Source organism: Xiphophorus couchianus, chromosome 20, assembly GCF_001444195.1.
Source record: "Xiphophorus couchianus chromosome 20, X_couchianus-1.0, whole genome shotgun sequence".
In the NCBI taxonomy this organism is placed as follows: domain Eukaryota; kingdom Metazoa; phylum Chordata; class Actinopteri; order Cyprinodontiformes; family Poeciliidae; genus Xiphophorus; species Xiphophorus couchianus.
In genome coordinates, this window is record NC_040247.1 from 15,711,155 (window position 1) to 15,725,617 (window position 14,463).

At 37.3% G+C, this 14,463-nt stretch overlaps 2 protein-coding genes across 10 annotated transcripts in view; both read left to right on the top strand.

Moving 5' to 3' along the window:
- Nucleotides 1-6,584, top strand: part of bsnb (bassoon (presynaptic cytomatrix protein) b) — a 94,439-nt gene extending 87,855 nt beyond the window's left edge. For 2 of the 3 annotated variants that reach the window (XM_028002583.1, XM_028002585.1), the window contains exons 11-13: nucleotides 1,139-1,252; nucleotides 1,637-1,772; nucleotides 3,453-6,584. The gene's annotated coding sequence lies outside the window, so the exon portion shown is untranslated. Of the gene's footprint in view, nucleotides 1-1,138; nucleotides 1,257-1,636; nucleotides 1,773-3,452 lie in introns of all 3 variants that reach the window. The other variant, XM_028002584.1, reaches the window with a different exon arrangement.
- A 7,454-nt stretch (nucleotides 6,585-14,038) lies between these two features.
- erc2 (ELKS/RAB6-interacting/CAST family member 2) overlaps nucleotides 14,039-14,463 on the top strand; it is a 51,560-nt gene continuing 51,135 nt past the window's right edge. For 3 of the 7 annotated variants that reach the window (XM_028002467.1, XM_028002469.1, XM_028002468.1), the window contains exon 1: nucleotides 14,039-14,194. The gene's annotated coding sequence lies outside the window, so the exon portion shown is untranslated. The remainder of the gene's footprint in view (nucleotides 14,195-14,463) is intronic. The other 4 variants (XM_028002472.1, XM_028002471.1, XM_028002474.1 and 1 more) reach the window with 2 other exon arrangements.

Sequence of the window (14,463 nt, forward strand, 5' to 3'; positions counted from 1 at the left end):
CCCCGTTATCTCCTTGTTAGTTCTTGTATTATTATTTTTTCAGTAAAACTTTCACCAACTATTTCTTGCCTCAATCTACTTGCATTTGGGTCCAGCCTTAATCTAAAATATTAACACACTGTAACTCTTGAGGAGATCAGATTATATAATCTGTTGATTGGAAAACGGCAAAATGTTAATCATGAATTCCACCGATATGTGATTTATGGAAGAAAGGCAAGTTGAATGCCATTATTGAAACACAATAATAGAAGATCTTGTTTGTGCTTTGCCCAAAACCACATAGGAGATGCAACTAACGTGGCAGAAGGTGTTTTGGTCAGATGAGACCAAAATGTAACTTTTTGGCCTAGTTCCAAAATGCTACATGTGGAAAAATGCAACTGAACTTCAGCCCAAACTCAACATCCCAGCAGGGACAGCAAAGTTATGACTGTAAGACTTGATTTCCTCTGGAGCAATCCTGGATGAAAATCTGTTTGAGGTTGCAGTGGACTTAAGACTGGGGCTGAGGTTCACCTTCTAGCAAGAAACTGAGTCTAAACATGGACATGGAGCTAAGATGGAATGGTTTACATCAATTGGTAAATGGACTGAATGTATATAGTCCTTTTCTAGTCATGATCATCTAGTCACTCCAAATGTATTAGAATCACCCAATACAAAATCAGACCTAAATCCAATTGAGTGTTTGGGGCAAGATTTGCAAATTGATGTTCACATATAATTTCCATTTAATCCTACTGGGCTGGAGCAAGAAAAAGGGTAAAAATGTCATTCTTTAGATGTGCACAGCTAATAGAGACATATCCCAGCAGACTCACAACAAAGAATGCTCTGAATTTAAATGCACGACACTTTCATAAAATTTTTATTTTTGTAAAAAATGCTGAAAACCATCTTTTCCTTCCAATTTTACAATCATGTGGTACTTTGTTGCTACAACACATAAAATCTCAAAAAAGTACATTGATGTTTCTTATTGTATCATGACAAAATGTGCAAGTGACTGGAATGAAAGAATTGGGTGAAGCATAAATTTGAGATGCCAAACATCACAGTGAACATAATGTATGATATGCATGTGGAATAATGATACAATGGTTTCTTGCTTCACTGTGTTTTTTTTTTCTTTTAGAGAACACAAATACAATGAGATGGACTGGTTTCTTTGTGCTGGAAAACCTACGACACCATCTTAAATATATATTTAAATCCACCATGAAAAAGAAGAATGATCCTTAATGCATCAGTCAGTATGGATGTTTTTATTATTCTTTTTTTGTTCCTTATACCATTAAGCAGGTGAAAACATGATGATACAGAAAATACTTTACAAATTTAAAATTGTATTTAATTTATGCAAAATTTAAAAATCGACTGAAAAAAAAATGGTGAATATTGGTACTTTTATATATTTTTTCCTTTAATCAAGATTAAGTTGTTTAATCTGGTTCTCCCAAAAAAAAAAAAAAAAACATATTACATTTGGATTAATAGCTTAGCGCTTTATCGTATGTGTATTTACATAGATTAGCATAGTTTATGTCTGCATAATGAGAAGACTCAGGTGAAGTGATGACTCATTAAAGCTGTGACTCTCTGCACCTTTCCCTTACCCCAAATTACCAAACAGAGCTGGAATCAAAGGATGCCTTGTCAGCACTGAATTCCCCAGACACGGGCTCCCGATTGAAGTGAATTAAATAAGGGGGATCGCTTTGTCAGCAGGCTGTTGCAAGACATGAGAGGAGGACTGAAGAGGCCTGAAAGTAAGTGGAGGCTTTGAAAGAGCTGTGGAGATGTCTGAGGCATCATTAGAACAATGTTAAGTTGCTAAAAGATACCTGCAGATGTTTCTGAGTGTGCATCTGCATTCCCCAACACAGATTTACTTAGATTTTTTTATGGTTTCTATGGAGTTTAGAGTTATATTAACCCCGGAAAATAAAGTTACACTCTGCTTGGAACTATGGCTGCAGAGGGGAAAGGCCAAAGCCTGAAGAGAGTGAGTCAACAGCATCTCACTCTGCACACCTGCAATAATCTGGACCAAGCAAAGCGTGCTGGAATCAGCCTCAGAAAGCTAAACACGTCTTGGCTTTAATGTCAACACACGCAAAGGCACAATCTACAGAATGCGTGGCTTCTTTGAATCATGACACATGGTACGCATCATTCATTACATAGTAGATTGAACAATTTCTGCTCTGCTGAGCAGAGCAGCAGACGTGCAGATTAAGCTAATTTAAATTCTCTGTATTTAGCTTTTATCAAAACACGTCTCGTGCATTTTATATATGAAGCCAAGGCTGAGTCAGTTGAGAATCTTATTTGGCTTCAGTTTTGTTGATTAAGATTAAAATCAACAATCATAGTTTACACAAGTAGTGTATTGTGTGGAGAACCATGTTTGAGTCCAAGCATGGTGATGGCTTTCCCAAGGCCCAAAACGGGTCATTTACAAAATTTGGGACAAGGTTTTGGGCCAAAATTTTGCCCTTCTGTTTTATTCACTTTAGTTAAAAAATGTGGGGCAACTCTGGGTTTGTTGCCCCTTCTGAATAAAGGCATCCCATAGCATGATGCCACCACCATGCTGCTAGATTTTCACAGCTGAATTTAGGTGAAAATTACATAACCCAAGTAATTATTTATAGCTGACTTCTGAAAGAAGTGCATCTTGCTGGATTTTATCTGGTATCAGAGCAAAGTGGTATGAATAAAAATCGATGCACTGTTCAGAATGTTTTTGTAAAAATTATGAAAACCATGAGTCTTTTTGCTGCCACATTACAAGTATGTCCTTCTTAGTCTATCAAATGGAAAAAAAACATAGTTGTAATAAATTAATTAATTGAAATTTGTGTAAACCAGATCAGGTGCTATGGATGAGCTTCGCAATGGACTTCCTTTATCAATCGTTCTGATTTGAGTTGTCTTATTTAGCAACATGTGTACCAAGGTTAATCTCATTTTAATGACAAAAGTTCAAAACCTTCCTGTGACTGTCTGCTAATTTCTTTGAGGATTTTCTCTTATAATTTGAGTAGCCAAAATTGTTTATAGCACATTCTGAAATTTTAACCAGACTGAATTTTTCTTAAATTTGAAATTGCCATATATTTTTTTAGAAAGAAGCTTTTTGTTTGTTTTCTTTTTCCTGCACCAGAATTAGCTGCTGGCTTATATCAACTTGTTTTCATTTGATCAAGCTGAATTCTTTATTGAACTGTGCATGCACCATTAATAATTCAATAGTGCGTTGGGTGAAGATGAGGTTCACTGCCCAAATTCATCTAGAAATAATTTTAATCATATAAATATTAGTTTAACCACATTTCAATATAAGAAAACTGTAACTTATGTTTCTTCTGTGCTAGCAGTTTATTTAATACAGCCAACATTCACATTCCAGTTGTTTTTGATTTGATTTTGTTTTTTATTTCCAGGTGAGTAATAAGGAAGTGGTGAAGTTCTGGGAGAAAGCAGCGCTTCTTTTTTCATTTCTTTCATCCTGCAGAGGAATGCTCCAGCATGGACTCTGTGAGAAAGCAGTACAATCTTCACTAACAGAAGCAAGGGTAGGGGTATATTGGACAAACTGTCCATGCATGTCGCCTCTGATTCAGCTCAGCTAAAAGGAGCCTCACAGCGCCCTCTGCAGAGTTTTAATGGTAACACCACTCGCCTCTGAGGAATGTAGGCTGCACAAGGACTCCAGATTCTAAATTGATGCTTTGGGAGCATTCTAAAAAATAAAAAATGATTGTATTGCGTAGGTTTTCCTTGTCTCAAAGGAACCAGTCTTACAATGACAACATGTACCTGGAAACGACAAAGCTTTTGACAGCAACAACAAACCAACTTGGAGATTCCTTCAAAACCCTGGAACCCTGGCTTCTCCACAGTACATTCCAGTATAGAGAGCTTGACCCGTTCTCTGAATGTGTTTTTAATTTATTGTCTCTTCGTTACTGTGTCTACAGAATGCATTGTGTAAATGTGGACACAAGAATGCACGCACAAATGGAAAAAAAAAGAAAAAAAAATCTGGAAAAAATAAGCCCATATCAGTTCTTTTTTTCACCACTTATATAAGATGCCGCTACTCATTAGGTGTTGGTTTTTTAAAGGAAGGGACTTACTACCAGCGTGCCCATACGTGTGAGAATCACACAGATGAGAGGACCAAATGAAAGAGTGGCCACGGCTCTTTATCAGCCATTGCTAAGCCATCGTTATGGACATCCTTTTTTATTGATTTGTCTCATCTTTTATTATTTATTTTGTTTTCTTGTTCTTTTGCCTGATAATGAATGGAAGAGCCTTATTCACTTATGTTTTTACTTGTATACCTCATGTTTTAAGATGTCCATATCATTATGAATTTCTTTTTACACTGTATACTATTGTATGTATATAAAACAAATCAGAGATCTATGATGTAAATTGTCATTTGTGTATTTAATGAGTCACTCTCCAGTGAATTTCTTTTTTTTGTTGTTGCTATGTGTTTTCTTTTTTTGTAAAAGTTTATATTTTCACTTTGTATTTGTTTGATTCTGTTATTGCATCAAATAATTTGCTTCTTGGTTTTTAAAAGCAATAGCATGCAGCAAATGGTATATAGCACAATGGTATAAATGTTTTTTTTGGGGTTTTTTTCTCAATCAGTGATGGGGGAATATCAAACAAAAATCAGTAATAAAAATCTGTCAGAGGGTTTACAGCCACAGCACCACATGTACAGACATGCATGATAATGTTTGGATGCGTAAGAGCATGCAGAAAGGCCAACACACTCTCTCTATATATGTCTGTTACAAGCTCATACACACACCCAACACTTTGCAATCCCAGTTCCACTTCAGAGCCAAGGCTAATTGAGTTTTCACCAAATAGACTTGTTAACCTCTTGATGATTAATGAGGTTACCAATCTACTAACAAGCTGGGCCCACTGCCTCTGTTTCTGCAAGACACACACCGAACAACACAGACACAGGAGAGGACAAAAAGCAATTATCAAAGTCAAACGTTCTATGCAATGACTCATTTTGAAACGTGGAAGTGACTCACTCTAAAGCAGTTTAGCACCGTCGCTGTACTCACAACAAAATATTAGAATCATGAACAAAAAAAGGTATAAAAAAAAATAAATAAGTGAAATGAAAATGTTTTTACCTGGAATCTTGTCTGTATGAATTTGAATACTGAGTATTGATCTAGACTTGTTTTTATTTTCGTGGCATGTTCTTAACCCTCCTCACTCTCCCTAAAAATGGGGAATGGTGGGGACTTGTTGCCAAAGGGTAAACTTGTGTAGACTGTCAGTTTTATGAATGTCCACCATCATGTTGCTTTTGAAGCATGGGATTTTGCTTGGCTTCATCTGGTTGTTGTTTATGGTTTTTTTTTGTTTTTTTGTTTTTGTAATCCCTCATTCAGTCGTCGTGCATTTTGGCTGACCTGTTTGGCTTGCAGTGACTGTCTGTGCTGCTATGAACCTGTACTGCAGATGGTCGAGCACTTCTCATCAATTCGTGTCAGTGTACATATTGGGTGTCAGTATAATCTGTGGGGTGAATGGAATGTTTATATTGGATACACGTCATTGTTGACTCAACCCACACAGCAGCCAAGCCATTTGAAAAGTGCATGATTAGATTATTCTTGAACGTCATAGTCGAAATAATTAAAAAAAGAGAAGTCAAGCATGATTTTAAGAAGGTTTGCCTCACAAACCTTGACTCTAACTGGCCAATGATGATAATATCAGTGAGTTGAAATGTTCAGCCAGTCATTCACAAATGAGGGCATGTCATTTGGAAAGCACAAGCCTGACTGGTGGAGCTCGGCAGAGTGCAGAAACAGAGGTTGCGTAACAGCGCCTCTGTTAAGATGTGCGGCAGAACAAAGCGGAGGTGCAGTGCGGTCGATACGCGATGAAAACAGCCTTCAGTGCAGCCACGCGGATAAGCAGGGAGACAGACGGACACATTCTCACATTCCTTACTGTAAATACAACCTCATTCCTCTGTACAGCTTTTCAGTTTGGAGTACGGCTGTCATGTGCATCCCCATGCCGTATTTGCTGCCAACTTTTATGTATAAAAAATATTTATTATGACCACGATAATGATGATGAAACTAATAATAATGATGATGATTATTATTATTATTGCATAAGCCTAGTGTATGTGACTGACTTGTACTGAGTCTTTACAACAGTGGAACAAAACTCGTTAACATATCCACCCATCCAGTGTGTGTAGAGTTTCTCTACGTATCATATCAAGAAGCCTTTGTCAGGCTAACAGAAGGTTATCAGTTTTGATGGATATGATCTCCGAGGTGAGACGAGGGGGGAAAAAAAAGAAATCTGGAAAATGTCATTCACTGTTGTAAGTGCAATGGGCAAAATGTCAGTCGTGTATCCATTGTGAAACCCTTGTGTTCTATTCAGTGTATTCCTGTAAACAGATAGAGTACATTTTGGTGCATCATGTCAAGTAATGTGAAAATATTGACCCTGCAATTTCCAAATGGAGAAACAAATAAAAAGAAAAAAGTTTATTGTGACTATTGTGTGCAGACTCTATGTCAAGGTGGGCGTGTGTGGTTCGCGCTTGGTTGTAGCAAGGTAAGTTTTGTTCAAGGCTTACTGCTGATGCAGAAGAGAGATCAAGAATAAGACCTCGACAGTTATGAGACTGTTCGGATAAGAGAGGGCTTTGCTTGCAGAGGTGGTGATGATTTATCCTAGTGTGGGTGGTAGAGAAAGTGAGAAGTGTGAAGAGCCATGCTTGGCAATGTGCTGGGAGAGATGGAGGTGTGAGGATGATTCTGTTCAAGAAAGAGAAATCAAACTCTTCCATCTGTTGCTTGTGGATTTGTAAATGCAAAATTCAGGAGAGTGCTATTACTATGTTGTTTTTGTTGTGTAAAAATGCAACAACAGGGTACAAAACTACGTATTTGAAGTTGTTCACATTTTATAACATTGCCACTGCGAACTTTGGTGTGGGCAATTGCTTAATGAAAATGTAGCCACTCAATACTTTAAATCAGAAATGTTTGGCATGCTGATGTATTCACCCCCCTTTTCTCTGAGTTATAAGCCTCCATAAGTCACCTAATTAGTAAGTTTTAGTTCACTTTTATCATTTCAGGAAATACTACGTTGAGATTTAAAATCCCTTTTCAGTAGGGTCGTGGAAAAGGGTCAAGGAAAAGGTTTAATACATCATTTTTAATATTGTCAAATACAATCAAGGTTGGGTAAACTATAAAAACATCTGCATATTTCCATATCCTCAAAACACATTCTGCAGCTAATTCCAGGAGGATGGAGCTGCAAATTAAAGAATGCCGCTTTCTATCATCAGTCCAGGCCTTTGGGATTGTGAGAATGCAGACAGACAATATGAGAGCAGAGACTTTGACATCAGATCATCTTTGCAAGAAAGTGCTCTGGTCAAATGAAACAAAGAGTGAACTCTTCGACCAAAGTACAAAACCCATTTTGCATCTGAATGCCAACCCACCCTGTGGTGAAACATGGTGGTGACAGCATCATGACAGGAAGATGCCTTTTTTCCCAGCAGAGATGGGGAAGATGGAGGGAGTCAAACACTGACTTAAAGGTTTAAAGAAACCAGTTAGGAGCAACAAAGAGCTGGGTGGAGCTTCACCTTCAGGACAACAACCTTAAAGAATACCTGAAACCTTTAGATAAAAGTTTTTAAAGTGTAGGAGATCTAGCAAACCCCCATCAGAAAGCAAACACACAACTGTTAACCCTCCCGGTCCCCTACTTGGATTATTGCCATTATTTCTGTCAAATCTTTGCTGCTGCCATGTTTGATGTTCCATTCATGTTTCATTGATGAGAAATTAATGCAAAACCTGATTAAGCTGGGTTCATTTTCTGTTTGCAGTATTTCAGCTTCTGGTGTATATCTGATCTTCAGTAGTCATGCTATGGGCGTACATAAAATTTTTACTGCATTTATTTCCTTTTTTTTTTTCTTTGTTCTTTGTCTTTAAAATATTTCTCAGTTTTTTATTTCTCAGTTTTTGGGCACAATTACCTTCATACATGAGTTTATCTGCCTACATAAAATCCAGCCATATAATCTGTCAGTCAGAAGACTTTATGCATAAAGGATTCATATTAGGATTATTTTCACTGATGTTTTCTGTTTGTTGTTCCTTACCTGATGTACGTCCACTCTGCTCCACACTAAACATGTTCCAGTGCTGATATTGTACCTACTCTAGCAAGGTTTAAATATATCATTACACTTTTGGTAGAAAAACAAATTGACTTGACTGTAATAACAGGACTTTTGAGATGCCTTGTGTGGCCAGCAATCCCATCTGCAGAAGAAGACTGCCCTCTACTGGACTAGAACAGCACTAAAGGCACAAAGTCAAAAAAAATATTGTGCGGTTTCCAAATGTAGGATAATTAAAAATATTTCTAAAATAATTATTATGTGCTGATGGTACACATAATAAGATAAGGAGAAATCGAAACTGTTGATAGCGTTATATCAGCAGCTTTGACCCACAGAGCATTCTGACCTTCCAGCTGCACGGCTGCCAACAGCAAAACCCTCCAGCAGGTCATCACCACAGCCCAGTAGATTTCACTAGAAGAACTGTACGCCTGTCACTTCCTGAGGAAGGCAGTAAACATGGCCAGAGACCCCTCCCACCCTGGACATCATCTGTTTGAGCTTTTTTCAGATGGTACAAAACACATAAAACCAAAACAAAGATACTAAAGAATGTTTCTACCCCAGAGCCATAAGTGCACAAAGCTCTGTGTGAACTATGTAGCAACTATATAGTGTATTGATTGGATTCCTGAGTGTTGAATATTTTAGTAATTGCTGTTTTCACTGTTTTGTTTTGTTCTATGCACCTTGAGTTCTGCATTTAAATTGTGTTGTATTTTGGTTGTGCTGATTTGTGATTTAAATGATTGGAAGGGGCCTTTAGAAAGGTTGTTCCAGATGTTTTATACTAGTTTGATTTATCTATTCTACAAACTGTTGTTTGGGATTATCGTCCTGGTGGAGATGTGAAAGATCGGATTATTGGTCACCACCCACTCTGTTCATGGTGATGCTAAACTAGTGTGGACGATGACACTGGTGTAGTATCTCCCAAAATATAATGAAACTCGAATCTTTGTGATTCCTGGATTGTTCCTGAACAACATGATCAATGTCCTTTACTCTTTGGGCAAATGGTTCAAATTTGGGCATAATTGTGTTTCCTAACATGACTATGATCCTGAACACTTAATCATTCTGCTTTTAGCTGGGATAAAGCTGAACTTTATTGAAAATGTATAGACTATGCTTTAACATCAGCTCTCTGACAAGAACCCAACCAATTTAAACAGGATCCACCCAATTTAAACAGGATCCACCTCTTCTACTGAAAACAGTGATCAAACATGCAGAAGCAGCCATGCCAGGAACTTGTTGTTGGTCATGAAAATGTTTGCGGTATAATTTGCCAAGGCCTATTTTACCACTTATTAAGGGTGTTTGTATATTTGTGACTGTATGTGTAATTTTAAACCTTTACAATGCAAATCCGTTTTTACCTTCTGTCCCTCTTTTTATTGTTTTTGTTTCTCTCCTTTCGTTTTCCTTCCTTGTGTCCTTTCTTCCTCTGTTAGTTTTGTTCTATTTTCTGTCCTTCATTTCCTTCTTTCTTTCCTTGATTTCTCTTCAGGTCCCACATTTAAAAAGCTGGCATTGTTTAAATATTTGCCAAATTCATAATGCACATTTGTATTTTGCATTTAATCTCAAACCACTGAGAAATGTGTGACCCTTTAACATAAAACATGAAGGATAGTTTTCTTAGACATTTCTGTATGGGTAGAACCTCTGCTTATATACAGCCAATTGTATATATTAGCAGTCTCCAGTTATCATCTAGATTGCTTGACCTCAGTGTCCTCAGATCAAAGGCATAAATGTAAAGTCATTAAGCTGTAATTGGGGTGCCTGCATTCATCCATTTCTTGAAAGCCGTGACAAGAGCCTGTGCCTCTGAAGATTAACCACTTATTAACATCGGTGGTGACCTCCGAGAAGAACTTCATGACTCATGGGTAAGTGATGGAAGTACAGGAACTTGAGGCTGAATAGTTATCCTGCAAATGAGATATTTGTCATTGTTACAGTCAAAGTACTAACATGGATAACTGGAATTGGGGATCAAAATGAATTGGATTCATTGGATGACGAGCACCAGCTTGTACCATTATTTTATGATGTAACTACAACATTTTTAAGCTTTTTTGCTCCTTAAAATCTAAGGGATAAACTAATAAATCACACAAGTGATTAAGAATCCACTTAAAAAGGCTTAAGCATGCCACAGTAAGCAGATCCATAACCCAATCAGCCCTGAATCCTGCAGGCTGTGGAGTGGATGATGGAGCTAATGTGGCTGAAGGAGAGCTGCCAGCTCAGGTTTTCCAGTCTCACCTGTCACTCATCCATGTGTTTACTGACAACCATCACAAACAACCAGGGCAAGAAAAATAACTGCAGGACATGGATAGGTAAAGTGAGTAAAGATTTTGTTGGGAGAGAAAATAACGGGCACACATGCTGAGTGATGTGATGGCAGTAAGTAAGGCTGAATTGAAAAATGGTGTTTAATGGTAATTTGTTTCACCGAGTCTCTCCTCTTTTATATATTTCTGTAAACAAGCCAGCTATTTTTCACAACTTAAAACTTCCCTAATAGCTTAACTTTATACATATATACAGTATATATATACTGCTCAAAAAAATAAAGGGAACACTTAAACAACACAATATAACTCCAAGTAAATCAAACTTCTGTGAAATCAAACTGTCCACTTAGGAAGCAACACTGATTGACAATTTCACCTGCTGTTGTGCAAATGGAACTTTGTACAGAGCAAAGTATTCAATGAGAATATTTCTTTCATTCAGATCTAGGATGTGTTATTTGAGTGTTCCCTTTATTTTTTTGAGCAGTGTATATATGATGAAATCTTTAAATACTTTAGATCCTTTTAAAAACTCTCATTGCCAATTTTAATAGCGCAGACAGCAAATACACCACAATATGAAGGAAAGTAACTTGGTTATGTTTAGGAGAGTAAAACAACACTTGTTAGGTTATTGTTGTGTTTATCTGTAAGAGTAGAATTACCTAAGTCAATGCAATGTTTGCTTAAGTTACTTTTATTTGTTATGCAATCAATGTTGTGTCTTACTTTCTTTGGAAACTTGTTCACACATCTGGTTGAAATTTCTATCAGAATATTAATACAAAATTCCAATGTGTTTGCTAAAAAAATATTTTTTTCTTGTTTTCCGAAAATGTTAAAATATGACTTAAGCAATTATGCTATTAGGCTGACGATATATAAAACCTAACCTGACTCTGTATTAATTGAAAGCCAAGAGTAACAAAGGCCAGAGAGTTTCTTTGTCAAACTGTGAATACATTTGTTCATAGCGTACTCCTTTCACACCTTCACTGCTTGTGTCCATGACACAAGAGTTTGACAGAGAAAAGCAGAGAGCTGGTGTTTGTTCAGAAATGCTGATGTCTGTCCTTTAGGTCCTGTCAGCTGTACTTACAGTCAGTGTTTATAAAACAGCACAGAGTACCTATAATTTCATTTTGCCTGAAGGAAGGAGGAAGATCGCAGCCCGCGCTGCAGCCAGGAGGATTGTTCTGCTTTGAAAATGCGTACCGGGCTGTCTCTTCACACATTTATAGAGGACACTCTCACCTCTCATGATGGCAGTTATGATGTCATGAGATCAGACAGATTTATGTTACAACAGAAAAGTGCTCAGGGGATTTGCAGACAGTTATTGTATCCTCAGGGCAGCCTGAATACTACAGGAATATGCCGGAGCTTTAGCAGATAGGATATCACGACAGTTGTTTCATTTTAAAACGCAAAGCCTTGTTCTCACATTTCAAGGCTTAGATACTTGGTTGATGATATTTTTCATAGCATCTTTGCCACGACTGTCAAAAGAGAAAATTAGTCTACAATGTCAAAGTCATGAAATGTTGGAAAATCTGTAAATATTCATCAGTTTCTAGGCGTTCTGGGTTGAATCACACCTTCATTCAGTGGCTCTCAAAACTTTGCCACCCCTGAGAAAAATCCTTGTTTGTGGGATACAGAAAAGTGAGACCACAATAAATCATTTCTGAGCTTTTTCCAACTTCATTGTACTAAAATCCTACTCAACTGAACTGAAAACCAAACTAATCTGTTACATGAAGAAGAAGAAATATTAAAAAATATTTTTTTAATTCTCATGAAACATTGGAAAGAACGATATTTTATACATTATCATGATACATTTTACTACTTTGCCTCTTTAGTCTTTAGATTTGTCTAAATTTGTGCTCATACATTTCATTGCTCAACCAGGACTGAGTACTGACTTACTGAGTACCCACTGGGTAGTACACTGGTAGTGTACTACTGTGATTTTACCTTAAAATGAAACAATTCAAATAATAATAATTCAAAATAAATTATAGGCTATGGTACATCTGAATAAAAAAAGTTTAATGTCCTATATCCTCTTCATACTGTGCTGTACTGTTTTCTTTTTGCCAAGTGTCAGGCAAAGGGAGTGACAAAACCTAAAGGTCCCTTAACTTTGTTTTAAATATCTTTGCTGCTCCCCAACATCTCATATCATCTTTCGCTATTTCTGAAACCAAAACTCTTGGTTTCAATCACAGTATCTGACGGTAGGTTTTTTTTCATTTGTTAGAAAAAAGAACACAGTATTCTCAAAGAACATTGAAATGCAGTTGCACTCATTGTTAAAAAACACAATTACAAATATGTACTCATTTACTTGTTTTACAGTGGTTTGCAAAAGTATTCATAGCCCTTGAACCTTCACATATTTTATGCTACAACCACAAAATGACATTTTTTTCTCTTTTTTTCAGTTAGGATTTTTTGTGATAGATTACACAAAGTAGCACATAAGTGTGAAATGGATCGGAAAACAATCCCATAATTCTGACATTTCAGGAGACTGGCTTTATGAAATCTACCATTGAAATAAAGTCACAAGAAGCTTCAGTTGCACTTTTCCAAACCATTAGAGTAAGCAGAATGAAAAGTAACACTGTGTACATCCCTACTGTACAACATGGTAGTGGCAGCATCATTCTTTGTGGATCCTTTTGTTCAACAGGAACAGAATCGGATGGGAAAATGGAGATAGTTCAATGCAGGGTAATCCTGGTAGAAAACATGTGTAAGGAGGGAAGAAACTTGAAAATGGGATGGACGTCCTGACATACTGACCAAACTACAACAGAACAATTCAGTTCAAAAATATATTGTTCCCGAAGGGAAAATAAATTACAGTTCATTCAAATCAAAACATAAACTCACATAGGAATCTTGGACAAATACGGAAACATTTTCACAAATGTTTTCCATCAGCTCTGATTCAGTTTGAGAGTTTTTGCAAAGTACTGGCAACATTTTCCATATGTAGGCATAAATGTCAGAAGAGTTACAGCTGTAATTGCAGAGAAATGAGTTTCCACAAGCCATAGAGTCAGAGGGCTTGTAAATAAATACACACCACACTTTTCAGAGTTTTGTCAGTAAAAAAAACAACCGTCCTTTCTCCTTCAGTTCGGTTATCCTCTAGATTGAGATCATATATTACATAAAAAAAACAGATAAAGTGAAAAATTGGGAATAAAGTTCAAGGGGTATTAACACTCCTGCGGAGCATTGTAATTAAATAAAACAGGTTTTGAAGCCGAATAATTCGGGTCACCTGTATGAGTTGATCCTAGACTAGGAAACATCTGTGAAAGATGAGCAGCCTAACTCTGAATATTATCATCGGCAGCACCTACGTGAAGCCGAGTTGCAGGCCGCTCTCCCGTGCTCTTTCTCTCTCCTCCCCCTGCATGTGATCCGCCCATCCCTTCCTGCCAGCTGCCACTTGCCGTATCGCAGTGATGCTGCTCGCGGCCGTGTGGAGGTGGAGAGAGAGAGGCTGCCCGCTGCCCAATGACAGCGCAGGATGCTGAGAGAGGCTGTTCGGCTTGAATGGAGGCGACAAGATGCCGTCCAGAGCGACCAAGGAGACCAATTGACAACTGAAAAGGTATGCCTGTATCTGTTGATATTTTACCACTAAAAACTAATATGTACTATTTTAATGTTAGAAACAATGACGCCTGACATACGTAACGTGTTCGCTCGCGTTTTTTGTGCGCGTTTTTATGAGCGACACACCGGGCTAAAAAAAAAAAAAAAAAGCAAAAAAAAGAGAGAAAAGGCTGTGTCCATTTAACCAAATCGTTTCTACTCGCTTAATTAAACGAGACAATATAAGCCAGCTGGTTCCTGGAGATTAATATTACGTTATAGTCG